Here is a 19,515-nt window from a genome sequence, read left to right on the forward strand (position 1 = left end):
TTCTTCCAATTCCCTAGACCAGTGATGGTAAACCTTTTAGAGATGGAATGCTGGGCCCTAATCCCATTCTTCCCTCCAGACAGAGTGCCATGCTGCCCCCCCATTGAGTGTTGAGTACATCCTGTCCCTACCCTTACCCCACACAGGGGAGGGAGGAAGTGCTTCCGTTGGGCTACTAGGCAGAGGGGCAGGTGAAGTGAGGAATGTCCTTAGTGAGTGTAGAGAGGGGGAGGGGAGTGGCCCAAGTACTCCACTCCCCTCCAGCTCTGCTGCCTGTGAACTGCCCACCTTACTCCATGTGCATTCCCACTGGGCTGCTGGGCAGAGGGAATAGTGATGTGAAAAAATGTCATTAGTCATGATGGAGAGGGAGAAGGGAGCAACTCCACTCGAGTCCTTTCTAGTAATGAACTCTGGAGTGGGGAGGGTGGCCACATGCCCTCAGAAGGCACTCTGTGTGCCATCTTTGGAACCCGTGCCATAGGTTCACCACCACTGCCCCAGACTAATACCTTCAGAATTGTTTTAAACTTTTCCTCCTCCCTCTATCCTCATATCCAAATATTTACCAAGTCTCTTGGTTATACCACTTACAAAGCTATGATATTTTATTCATCACTTTTGTCTAGAGTATGGTAATAGCCTCCTAATTGGTATCTTTGTCTGCAGTCTCTCCTATTTCTAATTCCATTTTCTACATCAAATAGAATCTTCCTGAGGCACATGTCTGATCATGCAACTATTTTGCTTTGAAGACATCAGTGACTTCCTATTGCCTTTAGGTTAAAGATCAAATTACTCAGCTTGGCATTTAAGGCTCTCCACAATTTGTCTCCACCTAACTTTCCAAGCATAGTTGACATTGTTCCTCCCACCCATCTCTAACCTATTCACACCCATTACATAATGAATTCTCTGGTCTCCAGCCTCTACATTATCCCTGTTGCCTCTGTTTAATTCAGTGAAGTCAGCCTCCCTCAGTTCTAGAATACAACCTCTCTTCAATTCAGTCTCTTTACTTTCCTTCAAGGTTGAGCCAAAATTACTAACTCCCCCATGAAGGATTCCCTTCCCTCCCCCAGGCCTCAGTGTTCTCTCCTTCTTCAGACTACTTTGTTTTTGCTGATTTATGAACATACTGAGATATTATGCAGCAGAAAAGAATGTTAAGAGCATCAATGAAGCACTCAAAATATAGAAAGTGGTCCAGAGGGAAATACAAACAAGAGAATAGTTTCAGAACTAATATAGTCAATGTATTATAACTTAAAAAAATATAAATAATGGAAACAATAGCTAGCATTTCCATATTGCTTTAAGGATTGTAAAATGCTTCACAAATATTTCATTTGCTCCTCAAGAACGTCTTGGGAGGTAGCTGCTATTATTCCTATTCAATGCAATATAATGTTTGTCCTTCACTTAAAAAAAATAGCACCTTACCTTCTGTCTTGGATTCAATACCTTATATTGGTTCTAAAGTAGAAGAGTAGTAGGGGCTAGGCAATGGGGGTTAAGTGCCTTGCCCAGAGTTACACAGCTGGAAAGTATCTGATATCAGATTTGAACCCAGGGCTTCTTGTCTCTAGTCTTGGCTCTCAATCCCCTGAGCCACCCAGCTACTCTCTTAACCTTTACTTTTTTTTAAGCCTTGACCTTCCATCTTGGAATCAATAGTGAGTATAGGTTCCAAGGCAGAAGAGTGGAAAGGGATAGGCAATGGGGGCATCCTTCTCTTTTGATGTCTTGATTCACATGTGAAATGGATTTAAGTGTTACACAAAGTTATCAGCCTCACTGTCTCTTCCAGAGTTATCTAAGTCCAGAAGCAAGACAAAAGTCAAGAAGACTGGCAACATCTCAGGGTGCAATGGGTGACTTGGCATCTTCAATGTCTCACCAAGCTTTAAGTGCTCCATAATGCCTGCTTCAATCACCTTCACGACTGCTGGAACAAATTGTTCTCATTTGCCAGAAAGTCTTCACACGCTTGGGAGAGGGGTCCCCCTAACTTAAAGATGGGTCTGAGACTCTCACCCTGGGTTAGCTGATCTGCTGAGATGGTATCACCAGTGTGGCCACTTCACATACTACAGTTTCTTAGAGCCACAGGAGATAGACAGGTAAAAGGTAGATACTATTCCTATATTACAGCTAAAGAAACTGAGGCAGACAAAGGTTAAGGGACTTTCCCAGAGTCCCAGAACTAATAACCACTTAAAGCTTGGGGAGACATTGAAGATGCCAAGTCACCAATTGCATCCTGAGCTGTTGCCAGTCTTCCTGACTTTTGTCTTGCTTCTGGACTTAGATAATTCTGGTAGTATTGTCATCATCATCTTTCACCTAGCATGTGGCCTTTTATGAATGGTTTTTAATGTAAAATTAATCATTGTTCTTTAGATGAAGAAACTGAGGTTTAGAAAGATTATATGAGTTATGAAAAAGCCCTTACATTCAAGCAGATAATATGGGAGGACCATAGCTATTTAGTGATGGAGCCAGTACTAAAACCTAGGCTTCCTGGCAGCCAGTCTTGTGCTCTTGCTACTGGAAGACACTGGCATGTGTTTTAATCTGGCCTTTCTCATTAGGGAGTTTTGCTGACTACCTGACACTCAGCCAGCATGATTGCTCAACCCAAATCTGGTTTTTACCACACCCCAGAATGTCTCCAGAAATCTCAAAAGGAACCACAATTGTAAGATTAAATTCCCCAAACAAAATTCATTTTATTTACTCTTCAAAAAATCTGCCACATATGGTATATGGAACAGGGAATGGGCATCACAAACTATACAATAGCTCTTATGTTCCTTCTACCACCTTGCCCCATTCTAGAGATGTCTAGTGGTAATAATGTTGTTTGGTCATGTTCGACCCTGTGACCCATTTGAGATTTTCTTGGCAAAGAAACTAGAGGAGTTTGCCATTTCCTTCTCCAGATCATTTGACAGTTGAGGAAACTGAGGCAAACAGGTATAAGTGATTGCCCAGGATCACATAGCTAGTGTCTAAGGCCAGATTTGAACTCATGCAGATGAGTCTTCCTAATTCCAGACCCAGTGTATTACCAACTATGCCACCTAACTGTCCATTATTAGTGGCAATAACTAACTTTTATATTGTTCTTTAAGGTCTTGAAAGTGGTTGATGTAGAACATTTCATTTGATTCTTACACCATTATGTAATGAAAAGGTACTATTATTATCTCTGCAGTTGAGCAAGATTAAGTGATTTGCCCAGGATCACACATCTATTAAATGTCTGAGGCAGGATTTGAAGTTATCTCCAGGTCCCGTTGCCTGTGGTATGCTACAGGATCCTGTCCTTGGTTCTGGTCTGTGCTTACATTTGCTTATTTAAACATCTATCCCTTGCTCTCAAGAGTCCTATGGAGCCAAAAAGACCAAGTTGAATCCTTCTCTCAGGTGATACCCCTTCAAATACTTGATTGAGTTATCATGGTTCCTTGCCCCCGCCATCCCCAGATCTTTTTTTTTTTGTATATTTTAAATTTTATTTAATTGATTAATTAAGAAAAAATTTCCATGGTTACATGATTCATGTTCTTTCCCTCCCCTCCTCCCCTTTTCCCTTCCTCCTCCCATAGCCAACATGCAGTTCCACTGGGTTTTACCTGTATCATTGATCAAGACCTATTTCCATTTTATTGATATTTGCACTGGGGTGATCATTTAGAGTCTACATCCCCAATCGTGTCCCCATTGAACCATGTGATCAAGCAGTTGTTTCTATTCTCTGTTTCTACTCCCCCAGTTCTTTTTTTGGATATGGATACCGTTCTTTCTCAGTAGTCCCTCAGAATTGTCCTCACCCTCAGATCTTCTTAACTCTCCAGTTTAAACAACCCCGGTTCCTTCAATTGATTAGAATTTGTAGGGCATGAAGTTGAGTTCCCTGATTGCCCCCTTCTGAATGCTTTCCATTTTCACAATACCCTTTCTAAAATATGGTACTATGGGCTGAGACTGCCATTTGGCCAGAATGCAAAGGCACCATCAATTTTTTATTTATGGAAATGATGCTTCTCTTATGTAAACAAGATGAAATTCATCTTCTTGGTGAGTCAATATCACAGTATCTTTTGATTCAGTAAGCTTATGATCCAATAAAATCCTCAGATTTTGCTCTAAAATAATAATTCTGTGTCTAATCCCTTGTCTAATCATAATTAAGCCTTGCTTTCTCTGTATTGGGCTTCTGAAGTTAAGTTTGAAAATTTAAAATATAAATATTTACATTAAATTTCATTGTATTTGAATCAACCCTATGCTCTAACTTGTCAAGCTCTTTTTGGATCCTTCCTCTGTCACCAAATCTGTTAGCCACCCCTCTCCCTGTCAGTTGTGTGTAATCTGAACATTTGATAAGTCTTCTATGCCTTTCATCCAAGTCACTGATACAAATATCTAGTACAGCATTCCTACTCTGAAGAAAGATCCCTAGGCTACTCCACTGGAGACTTCTTTTCAAGATGGCATTGTACTAATAATGACAATTTTCCTGGTCCAGCCATTCAACTGATTTCTGAGTTTTTATCATTTCCAGAGTTAGCTAGATGTGGAAAATGTGCTAAGCTTGGAGCCAGAAGGACTAGAGTTCAAATGTGGCCTCAGATGATTATTACGTGATACTGTTTGACTCCATTTCCTCAATTGTAAAACATAGATAATAGCACTTATTTCCCAGTGTTGTTGTGAAGATCAAGAGATAATATTTGTAAAGCACTTAGAATAGTGCCTGGCACATAGTAGATACTCAATAATAATAGCTAACTCTTATATAGCTTAACATACACACACACACACATATATATATATATAACATATTAACATAAAGAAAGTTTCCTTTCTACTGTTAAGCCTTTCTGTCTTTATCCCCCCCAACAAACACATATAGTTAATCAAAACAAATTTCCACATTGACAATGTTTAAAAAAAATTATCTCATTCTATGCCCCAAATCTTTGATTTCTCTATCAGGAAATAGGTAGCATGTTTCATCATTAGTCCTCTGGAAACCTGGTTGTACATTTCCTGATAAGAGATCATTATGATAGTATTCCATCATAATTATATTTCATAACTTATTTATCCATGTTCCAATTTATGGGCACCCTCTCAGATTCTCATTGTTTTGTCACTTCAAAGAGCTATAAATATTTTTGTTTGCCCTCTGAATTTGTTTTGATTTGGGCTGATTTGTCCCTTAATCTACATTCCCTCAAATTCTTCCTCCCCTGTTTTCTTTTTCTACTATTTCATTTTTGAGTGAAATGTATTTCTGTAACTGTCTGTGTATTGTTCTTTCTTTCTATTAGTTTAGATGAGAGTGGGACTCATGTTAACTTCTCCACCCAACACCTTTTTTTCTTATTTGTATAGATCTTTACTTGTTTACCCTAATTATGTGAGATAATTTCCCCTAAACTTCCTTCTCCTCCCTGGCAGCATATTCCTCTTTCAGTCTCTTTCCATTCTTTAAAAAAAAATCATCAAGATCTAAAAAAACCCACTTTCAAGCCTTGTCTAATTGTACTTCTATGACCCTTGATGATGTTAAGGTTCTAGGGGGGCACATGTATCTTCTCCCCATATTTGATTATAAAGGGTTTATCCTTGCTTAGTCCTTCATCACTGTTTATTCATATTTACCTCTTTATACTTCTCTTAATTCCTGTGTTTGCACTTCAAAATTTCTATGAAGCTTTGGTCTTTTCATCATGAATACTTGGAAATGCTCTGTTTCTTTAAAAATTTATTTCCTCCTCCTATAGGATTATACTCAGTTTTGGTAGGCAATTATTTTTTTTCCTTATAAGTCTTTCTCTTATCTTTCAGAATATTATATTCTAAGTTCTTCACTCTTTTATTTGTGGCTTCTAAGTCTTGCATAATTCTGATTGTGGCTCCTCAATACTTGAATTCTTTCTTTTTGGCTATTTGCAATACTTTTTCTTTGACCTGAAAGTTTTGGATTTTGGCTGTGATGATCTAAGGAGTTTTGATTTTGGGGTTTCTTTCAGGAGGTAACTGGAAGATTCTTTTTGTTTCTACTTTGCCCTCTGGCTCTAAGAGATTTTGGCAGTCTCACTCCTACAACATATTTAAGTGACTCTGACTCAGAAGATGACATGGGGTTCCCCTTCTTCCTCATCCCTGACTCTTGTAGATTCCTAAACTACCATGATTTCCTACCCTTATTCATTAGCTGTACATATTGCCCTGACTTATTTTAAGCATGGGGTGTATGGGGTGCTCAGGGAGGGGTAGTATCTCTGGTATGGAGGGCTTGTCGTGCCCTCCTAGGGCAGCTCTCCAACCTCTGACCCCCACCTGACACCCAGCTCTCACTTGTGGCTCCAAAGCCACATGAGGGTACACTGTAGATGAAATCGCACAAAGACAATAGTCATTCTTGGTCACCGAGAGACTACCACTATTTTAAGCATATGTACAGTAAAAACTCAATGACTTTGGAGTCAGAGGACATGGGTTCCAATTGCTTCCTTAATATTATTTTTGGGCAAGTCACATAGTTTGAACAAGTCACTCAGTTTCCTTATTTTTAAAATGAGGAGTTAAGAATAGATGGCCCCCAAAGTCTCCTTAAGAAATGAGGTGGTAGAGAGAATAGAGGACTGGACCTGGAGTCAAAGACACCTGAGTTCAAATCCAGTCTCAGAAAAACTTACAATGTTGTGTGACCTTGGGCTAGTCATTTAACTTCCATTTGCTGTAATCCTCTCAAGAAGGACATAGCAAACTGTGGATGAGAGAGTTACAGACTGCATTGCAAGGACTTGGTTTGCAGGAAAACATCATGCTGGAAGAGAATGGAATTCTGCTGTCAATGGGGGATGGGCTAGAATCTCTAGCCAAGAAAAGGAGATCAGCAATTGGGTGGAGGGTTCTTCTCTCGTTTGAACTAGAAGAAAAAGAAGCTCCTCACTAAGCTCAACTTGTTGTGATCCCTCATATATCTGAAGAAAATCAGATTAGCCATCCTTCCTCAGTAGTGGATAGAGACTTTTTCCCCTTTGGGGAAGATAAGAGGCTACCCACCCAAGAAGATTTTCAATTGTTCTCTTCAATAACTGTACATCCTTTTATGTCAGGAAAATACAACAGCCAGACTCCACAATCTCACCATGGACTCAGGTACCCAGACCTGAGCCCTCAACCCCTGAGGGGAATTTAGGTTAAAATAGAAATTAGGGATTTCCTAATTTTCCCTCTACCCTAAACCTATCATTCCTAAATACCAAAAAGAATAAATAGATCTTATCGATCCAAAAGAAACTGAACATCTTGTTGATCTAATATGCTAAGGGAATCAGAATAATATCTATCAAGGGAAGAAACCAGAAACCAGAGACTGAAGGGGATTTCCTCCTTACCCCTCAGCTCTGGACCTTGATCAAATCTCTCACCTTCCCTTGTGTAGCTCTCTCTACCTAAGAGAGGAAGTAGTGCTTCCTTTTATCTGTCCCCTCTCTCTCTCTTAGACCTTTCAAACTTTAGTTCATGATCCCCTGCTAGTACAAAACCATTCCAGTGTCTTTGCCAAGAAGATCCCATACAGGGTCACAATGAGTTGGACATAACTGAGTGACTGGACAACAATGGTAGATGTTAGATAAAAAGGATTTTTCCTCTAGGCACAGACTGGCTGATCTTAGGTCTTATATGAACCTCATTAATTTTTTTAGTCAGAAGTCCTGATGGCTCTTATGCTCCAGCTGGGTCAGAGGAAAGTCCGGGGGAAACCCTGTGATAGGATCAAAATGTTACTTCAGTTGGACATGGATTGGAGATTTCCAGGGGGGAAGTAATCTTTCCATTGATGGAGAACATAATTGCTCCTAGTCCTAACATAGGGCCCTTCCAAAGTTATTGCAGCTAAAATAATCCCTTTACTTTGGTGACTTTCCCTTTGGTGCCTAACTTCTCTACCTTTCTCTAGTCTGGTTCCTCAATTATACATCATTGGATCTTCTGAATAGGTGGGAACTGTCTAAACTTTAGTGATTCCAAGGTCATCTCCATGCCAGGCTGGGAAAGGATGAGGCATCAGAGGAAGACTTGAAAGTCTTCTTACTTACTAGAGAGATATTTTCTTGCCTCATATATCCACCTAGCCCCCTTTCCTCCTCTCATTCCTTTCTCATTCATCTCTCCCCACTGCCCACACCCTGGAATTCCAAACTAGATAAAAGGGAAAGCTAAAAAAGTGTGTGTGACTTAAAATGTTTTCAAGCTGGCCATCTTCTGGTCACAAATGAGGACTTAGGGAAGAGTAAAGAGATAGAAGAACAGGGAATTTCAGTTGGTGGCAGAAGTGAAAACAGTAGCATTTAGCCAGGTCTTGTAGAAACACACAGTCCAGATATGGTGAGAGGCAACAAGATTTGTCAACAAAAGTGCAAAGAATAGGAGAAACAGGTATTTGAGCTTCATTGTCATTTCTTTACTAACCATGGTCACTAACTCCTATAGATTTTTTTGAAGAACAACTTTTTATTTTGCACTTATGAATCAGAAATTAGCATTTCCATACATAACTGGCAAATGACAAAAAGAAAGCTCTATTTGAGTCCAGGAATCTCCATTTAATATAATTTGCTTTTTAAAAAATATATTCATATATAACAAATTCTACACATTACTTTCAAAACTGTTCTCTTTATGCTTCCTTCTAAACTTCCACTTTCTTCTGTCACTTAATATCTATATTAACTGGATCTTGTTTTGGTGGGAGATCACCACTGCTAACTCCTTCCCCATCCCATCCCCCAATTAAAAGCCAAGAGAAAGGAAAAGGGGAAAAAATCTCTTGTAACAAATAAGCCTAGTTAAGAAAAATGATTCCACAATGTCTGAAAATATGTCTCTCTTATCTCTATATCCATCCCATCTCTTTCAGATAGCCTGCTTCAACACTGGACTTTTGGAGACAGTTGGTTGTTGCATTAATCAGGGTTATTGTGATGTTGTTCTTGCATGAATTGTTTTTATAACTAAACTTACTTTACTCTGTCAGTTCATTCTGGCCAGAATTCTCTAAAATCATCTCTTTGATCATTTCTTCTCCTTTTTTTTAATTGAAATTTTTTATTTTATTTAATTAATTCATTTAGAATATTTTTCCATGGTTACATGATTCATGTTCTTTCCCTTCCTTCCTCCCCCTCTCCCCCCAGCCAATGAGCAATTCCACTGAGTTTTACATGTGTCATTGTCTTTGATCATTTCTTAAAGTGTAATAATATCTCATTAAAGAAGTACAGACACAATCAATTGGACATAGAAATCTATCTTACCCTACAGGAAAGTAGGACCAGAGGGGGATAACAAAAGGGGGATGGGACTGTTAGAAAAAAGGCAAACTGGGGGAGGTGGTGGTCAGAAATGAAACAGGGGTAGATAGGATTGAGATTAATATGCAGTGATCATAATGGTGCAAAATTTTGAAGTCGTTGGGGGAGTGGGCAAATATTCTGGCCATGAAGCAGCAGTTCATTCCTTTCTAGGAAGAGGATAAGGAGGACAAGCCTGCGCTTTACACCATGGATCCCATGGCTGACTCGCTGGCCTGCAGCCAGATGCTGGATTTCTTCTGCCTTAACCTCTGCCTGGCCTTCTGCGAAGACAATATCAAAGACTTCAAGCACAGCCTTAACATTGCAAAGGCAATTCAAGGACTAACCAGATTAACAGCACATCATTTAAGAACAATATATGTGTGTCAGTTGTTAGCAAGAATAATGGAAGGAAAAACACTGGATGCACAGTTTGAAAAGGATGCATGATTTACTCCTTTGGAATCAGCCTTAATAATCTGTAATAAAATTAGAAAAGAAAAAGAAACAAAAAAAAAAGAAACTTCATGACTAAATATATGATTTCCTGGAAATTCAGGCTGTAGCAGTTTGCAAGGAGCAAGCAAGCTATAAAAGAGCAGAAGGAGTCTTTGAAAATATTTGGAGACACAGAGGACAATAAGCCTCTAAAAATGAAGTTATTGGTGATAATTAATAAGAAAGATCCACACCATTCTTTTTTTTCTAATGCTTCACAAATAAGTGCATGATAGACAGAATTAAGATTCATGCTAATCAAGTGTTAACTGAAAAATCAACAAGCTTTCTTTTTTTTTTTTTAAACCCTTACCTTCCATCTTAGAATCAATACTATATATAGGTTCTGAGGCAGAAGAGTGGTAAGGGCTAGGCAATGAGGGTTAAGTGACTTGCCCAAGGTCAGATAGCTGGGAAGGGTCTGAGATCAGATTTGAATCCAGCACCTCCTGTCTCTAGTCCTGGCTCTCAATCCACTGAACCACCCAGCTTCCCCCAATCATCAAGTTTTCTAATAAAGGCAGCTTTAAAATTAGTGGAAAGCAAAAAAGATGAAGAAAATTTTGGTCCCTTTGTTAAAAGCACAATCTTCTGCAGGTCCAACATCCATAACCAGGTCTCATGAAAATCTCTTATCTATGTCACAAAATAAACTTGAGAATTCATCCCCAAGATTTTGATGAAATAGAAATAAAAATGAGCCAAGGAAGTGAAAGGATCATGCAAAGTCTTAAAATCAGTAGCAAAAGAATGAAAAAATATTTAATAACCACTAAAGGCAAAAACAAAACCAAGGCAAACAATGAAACAAACACTTATGAAAGACCTAAACAATAGAGAAGAAAGAGGACATGGAGTTGGGATGAAGATTAGAATCTGAAATCAGGGGTAGGAAAATATGGAGAAGGAAATTGGCATAGAATTTGCTCAAGTTACACATTCTTTAATCAAACAAATGTTATGTTAAAGGACTGGTGGAGGACTTTGAAGAAGTTAGAACTAGTTTCTTCAAACAATGTGTTTGTAAAAGGTAGGTTAAATGAAGAAAAGCATATTGATCAGTTGGTTTGTTTAAAACACTACTGATGCTATATTTTGAAATTTTTTAATATTTTAGAGTGATGATATATTTTTATTTAATATACTATATTATAGTTTTAATATATAATACCATGATAATTATATTTAATATAATATAAAGAATCAAATTTAAGTTTAAACAAAATTTGCTAATTTTGTTATTTCATCAATATCTTTAATTAGCATCACTCTCCTTTATGAAATTCCCTAATAACTATGGGTTCTATATTCTTACTTTCCCCTTGTCACTGCTACTTTCCTGGTCCTGGGTTGAAACTGTATTTTTTGGGGGCAGCTAGGTAGTACAGTGGACAGAGAGTCAAGTCTAGAGATGGGACGTCCTGAGTTCAGATTTGGCCCCAGACATCTCAATCCCCATCAACTTGTCCCTACTGTTCTTTTGTCCTGGAACCAACACTCACAATAGATTCTAAGATAGAAGTTAAGGGAGAAAAGAAAGAAAGAAAGAGAGAGAGAGAGAGAGAGAGAGAGAGAGAGAGAGAGAGAGAGAGAGAGAGGGGAGGGAGGGAGGGAGGGAGGGAGAGCGAGCGAGCAAGGAAGGAAGGAAGGAAGGAAGGAAGGAAGGAAGGAAGGAAGGAAGGAAGGAAGGAAGGAAGGAAAGGCGAGAAAGGAGGGAGGGGGAAGGAAGGGAGGATGGGAGGAAGGAAAAGAGGGAGGGAAGGAAGGAAGGAAAGAAAGAAGGAAGGAAAGGAAGAAAGAAGGAACAAAGGAAGGAACAAAAGAAGGGAAGGAAGGAAGGAACAAAGGAAGGAAAGGAGGGAAGGAATGAAGAAAAGGAAGGAAGGAAGGAACAAACAAACTGTATGTTCCCTATCATTCCCCGGCTACCTTCTCCCCCTCTCACTCCCAAGCTAAATGGGTACTTAGCAATTTGGATGCTCCCAGCTTTCTGACTCCACATTTCCTGTCACTGAAACAGTGGCATCTCTACCATCACATGCTTTCCCTGTTTTGATAGGGGGCAGGAAGTTGGACAATATGACAACTTGAAATGGTTTGCTGGTGTTGAAAGCATTAAAGAGAAAACAAAAAGTTCACATAGAAAGGGAAACTCAGACTTCTTTGGATCCAAATTGCTGACTTAAAGCTGGAAGAGACTTTGGAAGTAATGTAATCTAACCCACTCTTTTTTTAAAAATCCTTTCTTTCCTTCTTAGATTCAATACTGTGAACTAGTTCCAAAGCAGAAGAGCAGCAAGGGCTGTAAAGGAGGCCAAGTGACTTTGCCCAGGGTCACACAGCTATGAAGTATCTGAGGTCAGATCTGAACCCAGGACCTCCCATGTCTAAGCCTGGCTATCCATCAATTGAGCCACCTTGCTGTCCCTCAACTCCCTCCTTTTATGGATGGGAAAACTAAGGCCAAGTGTGGTTTAGAGACCTCCTTGAAGTCACCTGGCTCATAGATATCACAGGTGGGATTCAAACCAGAGTCCCTCTGTACTTTTAATGATGTTGTTGATGATGATGATTGAATTTGGAGTTCGCTGTTTTCCTTCAATTTGAACCTTTCTGACACTTCCCACTGTAATAATTAAAATTTTCTTGGAGACTGTCTCTAACCTCTATCACCCTTTCATGGTATTGGTGTTCCCCCTCTCCCATGCACTTCTTTATGAAATATAAAATCACCCCATTTTATTTCTTTTCCCACTTCTTTTAATTTTATCTTCTTTTTTTACCCCTAGTTTATATATATATATATATGTATGTATGTATATATATATATATATTATATTTCATCCTATAGAGTTTGTCACTGTTCCCTCTAAGTATACTTCTTCTAGCTACCCTGATGATAATAAGAATTTCTAAGAGTTACCAATATTGTTTTTTCTTATAGGAATGCAAATCATTTGAAGTTATTGGGTTCCTTAAATTTTTTTTGTTTTTTTCCCCCCTTTCTTAATTACCTTTTGGTGATTCTCTTGAGTTCTGTGTTTGGGCATCAACTTTTCTGTTTAAGTCAGGCCTTTTCTTTAGGAATGCTTGGAAGTCTTCTATTTCATTAAATGACCATACTTTCCCCTGCAAGAATATAATCAATTTTGCTGGGTAGTTGATTCTTGGTTTAGACCCAGTTCCCTTCTTTTCCAGTATATCATATTCCATGCCTTCTAGTCCTTCAGTGTGGATACAACCAGGTCCCATGTTATCTTAACTGTAGTTCCATGATATTGGAATGGTTTCTTTTTAGCAGCTTGTAGTATCTTTTCCTTGGTTTGGTAGTTCTTGAATTTGTCTATAACATTGCTGGGCATTGTCGATTGGGTATTAAATGTAGGAGGTAATCTGTGGATTCTTTTAATCTCCACTTTTTCCTCTTGTTCAAGAATATTGGGGCAGTTTTCTTGGATAATTTCCTATAGAATGATGTCCAGGCTTTTTCGTTTGTCATGATTTTCTGGTAGTCCAATATCTCTTTTGGATCTATTTTCTAGGTCTGTACTTTCATCAATGAGGTGTTTCATATTTTCCTCAATTTTCTCATTCTATTGATTTTGTTTCATAGACTCTTGCTGCCTTGTGAAGTAATTTGCTTCTAGTTGTTGGATTCTAATTTTTTAAAACTGAATTTCTTTCCTGGCTTTTTTGGTCATTCTCCTTCTAGTCTATTTGCATCTTTCACTTTCTTTGCCTCATTTTCAAGCTGGTCAATTCTCACTTTCAATACACTATTTTCATGTTTTAGTTCATGTGCCTCTGTTTACAGATGACTTATTTTGCTTTTTAAGTTTGTTTCCCAATTGTCTTCAGTATCTCTTAATTGTTTTTTGAATTGTGGTTTGAGTTCTTCTAAAACCTGAATCCAATTTGCTGGAGTTTTTGAATTTTTACTTGGTGTTCTTTGGCCCTCCTCTGTTCCATTTGCTCTTTGTTCATTACCTCGATAGAATTTGTCTATTGTAATTTATTTTTCCTTTGTCTATTTTTTACTCATGTTTTCATTCTTTCTCCCCATCATTGGCTGTAATCTTGCTCCTCTGATTATTTGCTGGATCTGTGGGTTTGGACTATTTTGTCCTGAAAGCGCTTCTTCTCTGCTCTGCTGATTGACTAGACTAGGCTGATGGAGTATTAATGAGCACTGAGGTCATATCTCTACCAGCTGGCAGCAGAAGCTGAAGAAGAAGGTGAAGGCAGCCTTTGTACTGGGATCTGAATCAGCAGGATTCTTATGGCTTCTTTCATTGCAGTCAGTGGGGGAAGGGTGTTGGAGATTGATATTTCCTGTCCTCTCTCAAAGCCTCATTGATAAAACCATAAATATACTGTAAATTTGTACTTGAACTCTGGACTTCAACCCCCACAAACCTTTGCTCCACTTCCCCAGAATGCTTTGTAATCTCACCTGGACTGAGATCGAGAAGGGATTTAAGCTGATTGCAAAGGCTTTTGGGCTCTCTTTTGGACTTCTGTTTTGGGGCAGACGTGGCTCTTTTCCATAATGTAGGTGAGGTCTTGTCTAGGCCTCTCTGGCCTAAGCACATTTTCCTTATCCTGTATTTTCTTTAATCCTTAATCTTCAATAAACCTCTAAAAATATAATACTCCTTGCAGAGAGAAACTAATTTCTACCTGCCTCAGTCTCCCCTCAATTTTAATCTTTACAATACAATGTTACTTGTGTCCATTGTACCCTGCTTGTTTCCCTGCTGAGTCTAATTTATTTTTATATCAAACTATGTATGTTTAATCCACCATTCATCTGATACCCACTCCCTCCATACCTGCTGCCATATTGGAATGTTGTTCTCCATTACTCCATTTTTGAAACAGAAAATTCCTCCCCTTTTTTCTCCTTTCTACAGTAGTACATTCTTCCTTTTATCCTTCTTTTTCTTTCCTCTTTTCAAGACCTCATTACAAAACCAAATCCAAATCTGTCTTCTTATTAAACTACCTCATGACCCTTTGTAAGGAGTTAAATTAAGGATTTGACTAAATATATGAGAATTCTAAATTAAAATGACTGTTAGTAGATTTGTTTACAAAAATGTGGAAAGAGTGAAAGTAGAGGAATACAAAAAGAGGGTAGAGAAGATGTCTAGCCTATCAGGGCTTGTTAATCCTTGACCTAAGGACCTGGTGTTCCACCTACATGGTCTCCTCCAAGAGGGGAAAGCCTCTCTGGAACTAATCTCTCCAGAAATCAGGAAAGGAAGGCCAGTTACTCACTCACCCAAGAAACAGTCCAAGAGCCAAGGTCCCAAGTCAAAGTGGAGGTCCAAGTCCAGAGTCACTTCCAAGAGGCAGGTCACCAGCTGAAGCTGCAAGCTAAAGATTTAAGTTGAAGATGACTCTAGACAAAGCAGATCAGGACTTTTGAAGTTCTTTTTGTCCCTTCACCTCTTCACAGAGGCCAATCACAGCTTCCAAATTGCTTAGCACTGCCCAGGGGGGCAGTGTCTGTGGGATTCACACCTCTCATCCTCTGAAAGTGTAAACTCTTATCAAAAAGATTCACAAGTTCCTGATTGATTGAGTTTCTGAGGGTGTGAACTCGTTAAGTAAGTGACTTGTGAATTCTCTTACTTTTTGGCTAACAAAGTGTTAAGTAGGCATGCTTTCACTTTTTGGTTGATTAAATTAAAAGTTGCTGATTGATAAACACAGAAAGTTTGATTCACACTTCACACCTTTGAGGACATTTTGAAAGGACTTTCCCTCCTTCTTCCTTTATTAGAATATTAGTACTGCATCATTATACAGCCCCCTTTTCTAGATTTCTCTGGACTTGAAAGTCATCTATTCTTCTAGAGAGCCATTTCCTCCCCAACCTTTCCATAGTAGGATTTACAATCAGCTTTTTAGAACGTTATTCTTGGTCCTAAACCTTCCTCTTTTGCCTTTTATAATATAGCATGGCAAGATCTCTTATTTTTAGTGTAAGGTACCAGGCCTTATGTTCTTTGATACTTGAACTGCTTCTTTCTGGATGTTTGCCATATTTAAAATTTGACATGGGAGCTCTGGATTTTGGCTATCACATTCCAGAGACTTTTCCTTTTGGAATTCCTTTCTGGACATAATCAGTTGATTCTATCCTTACTTTGACTTTTGGTTCCGATAGATCTGGGCAGTTTTTACTTATGATTTCTTGAAATAGAGTATCTAAGCTACTTTATAAAATCATGCTTTCTAAATTGTCTTTCTTTGACCTATTTTCCAGGTCAGTTGTATTTCATATGCAGTATCATACATCTTCTAGTTTTTTAATCTTTACAATTTGTTCTATTACTCCTTGCCATCACATGGAATCATCAATTTCTCTTTGGTCTCTTATAGTTTTCAGAGAATCTATTTCTAGGATACCACTTGCTCTTTTAGTCATTTTTTTCTCCTCCCAGTTCTTTCTTCTTTGGCTATAATTCATTTTCTTCTCTTGCTTAATTTTTCCCAGATATGCATATAATTCTTACAGAAAGTCCATTTTTCCCTTTGAGTCTCTTCTTGAGATTATATTCCATTTTGACTTTGACGAATCTCTAGTTTTTCAATATTTTTTGATACTGGCTGTTGTTTTCTTTAATTTACTCATTAATTTGCTCATTTCTTCATCTTTAGTTACTTAGCTGGGGTTTTGGACTAGGGCAGGCCCAGACTTGTGTTGTGCTTTTGGTCAGGATAGTTCTACCTGCTTGATCTCACCCTGCATCTCCTAAGATCCTGGCAATAAGAATGGGATTTGGTCCTGTGGTCTCTCTTCAAAAGAACAGTAGAGGATGATGGGTAGGAGTGGCCATTAGCCACCTAGGAATGATGAGAGTAGTAGCATTTGGACAGTGCCTTCTACATGGAGATGATAGGGAAAGCAGGCTAATAGCCTGGTGTGACAGCCCCAATGAGAGCAAGATAATAGGAAAACAGTGGCATTCTGGCATTGGCAGCAGTGAGACATTGACCTTGGCAGGGACATTTAGCCTGCAAATAGCTGTTCTGGTCATATCTAAAGCAAGACAGTGGAGGGAATGACAGCAATCTAGTTTGCAGACCTAATCCAGCTAAGGACAGTAGAGCAGACTTCAGACACTTGAGAATAGACTCCACCAGCAGCTGGAGGGGTGTGGGACTAGAGTGGGCTAGAAGTAGCTGTAGGGAAAGTGTAGTGTAATCTGGCATTTGTGACTGCCAATAAAACCATAAAGTATTAGCACTAGAAGGGACCCCTATTCCCATTTTACATGAGAGGAAACTGAGGCTCAGAGGAAGTAGCTTGTCCAAGGTGTTGCATAGTTAGAAAATGTTACAGCTAAGAATGAGAGTCTTTTGTAGAAATGCAACCTGATAACTGGGGCAAGCAGCACTAAGGACTACTTTGAATCAACTTTTTTTTTTAAATTATATTTTATTTGATCATTTCCAAGCATTATTCATTAAAGACATAGATCATTTTCTTTTCCTCCCCCCCACCCCCCATAGCCGACGCGTAAGTCCACTGGGCATTAGATGTTTTCTTGATTTGAACCCATTGCTTTGTTGATAGTATTTGCATTAGAGTGTTCATTTAGAGTCTATCCTCTGTCATGTCCCCTCAACCTCTGTATTCAGGCAGTTGCTTTTTCTCGGTGTTTCCACTCCCATAGTTTATCCTTTGCTTATGAATGGTGTTTTTTTCTCCTGGATCCCTGCAAGTTGTTCAGGGACATTACACCGCCACTAATGGAGGAGTCCATTACGTTCGATGATACCACAGTGTATTAGTCTCTATGTACAATGTTCTCCTGGTTCTGCTCCTCTCGCTCTGCATCACTTCCTGGAGGTCGTTCCAGTCTCCATGGAATTCCTCCACTTTATTATTCCTTTTAGCACAATAGTATTCCATCACCAATTGAATCAACTTTTAAAAAATGTTTCTTTATTTTATTCCAATAACAAATTTATACATCAGTTTTCTAAGGTTACGTGATTCATGTTCTCTCCCTCCCTTCTTCCTTCCCCATTCCCAGAGTTGACAAGCAATTCCACTGGGTTTTACACATATCATCACTCAAAATTTATTTCCATATTATTCATTTTTGCAATAGAGTAATTTTTTAAAACCAAAACCTCAAATCATATACCCATGTTAACAAGGGATAAATCATATGTTTTCTTCTGCATTTCTACTCCAACAATTCTTTCTCTGGAAGTGGATTGTATTCTTTTCAAAAGTTTCAGAACTGTCCTGGTCAAATCAACTTTTAAAAACATGATCTTACTTGGAGTGATGAATGCTTTGAAATCACTCACATGAAGGTCTTAACTTGGGAAGGGATTAAGATAGGGCCAAAACATGAAGGGATCCATGTGAGGTACAGCTAGAGTACAAATGAGGCCCCAAAAGGAAGTTACTTTCCAAAGGTCCCAAGATTCCTATTTTCATTAGTTATTTTTCATGATTTAGGTGCTAAGGTAAATTCTTTCTGTCTGATGGAGTGTAAGTGCTTTAAATTTCAATGCCTTGGGGAAAAGCTCTGCTTGCACCACCCTAGTTATGTCTATTGTCTTCTGATTTCATATTGTTTCCATCAAGCCAAGACCTCTGGGGTCATGTGTGATAGGGTGCAAGGTCTTTCCCTGCAGGAATGTTTGGATGAGGAATTTCAGCATTGCCAGTAGGTAGGGAAGGCTTATAATCATTCTCAGTAGCCCCTTGAAATAAATACCAGCAGAGTATGCTTAGCCCTTGACTTTTAGTCCAAATTGGTCCTCGTTGTCCTCAAAGAAGGGCCCTAATTCCACAGGCTCAGCACTGTTAGGATTGTGGTATGCTGCAATTTGTGAAGTCTTTACTGAGCAGCCCCTTTCCTTTATTACTTACTTCTCTGAACTATCCCCCGAAGTCAAGTTTTCATCTGACTCATCCATTTTGAAGAGTTTAGCAACTAGGCAGAGTATCGGATCACCCCAGTAGCAGACAGTGGGCTAATGGAAAGCAGACTCCAGGTTTTTGCCACAGAATGAGTCACGGGGTCCCCCTGGAACTCTAAGGGAAGACAAAGGAGCCACCATCCATATCAGCTTATTAGCTTGGATCTCATTCTCAGGCTGTCACCCTCCAGACTGTAGACCGTCCAGGGCCCTCGATGTTGGTCCATGGTGTCATCCTGACCCCCAGCAGCCTGGGTCTGGGGTGGGGGTTGGGGGGAAGAATGAGGTACACGTGCCTTCTAAGCCTGTTATCCGATGACCTATTTTCACTCTTTCTTAATCTGGGGCTGAAAAAATAATTGACTTCACAGTACAAGATGGGGGAGTAAGCTCAAAATGAGTCAAAAGCATGATGGCGCAATTGAAAAACTAATGTGATTTTGGGCTGCCTTGAGAGGAGGGAGGGTGGCTTCCAGAAATAAGGGGGGGGGGGCTGAGCATCCATTATACTCAGACCACATCTGGAAAATTGTACTGAGTGCCTGGCCCTGTAGTTATTCAGATGAGCCCAACAGAATGGTGAAGGACATTCAGCCTGTGCCATAAATTCGTGCCATATGGGGACTGGTTGAAGGAACTGGGATATTTAGGCAGGCCTTCATGTCAATGGCCCCAA

The 19,515-nt window shown here is 39.2% G+C and overlaps 1 pseudogene; it reads left to right on the forward strand.

The window, feature by feature from the left end:
• The first annotated feature begins 9,465 nt into the window (after positions 1-9,465).
• On the forward strand, positions 9,466-10,509 carry LOC130457414 (telomeric repeat-binding factor 1-like; annotated as a pseudogene).
• Positions 10,510-19,515: the final 9,006 nt, after the last annotated feature.

Source organism: Monodelphis domestica, chromosome 1, assembly GCF_027887165.1.
Source record: "Monodelphis domestica isolate mMonDom1 chromosome 1, mMonDom1.pri, whole genome shotgun sequence".
Lineage (NCBI taxonomy): Eukaryota > Metazoa > Chordata > Mammalia > Didelphimorphia > Didelphidae > Monodelphis > Monodelphis domestica.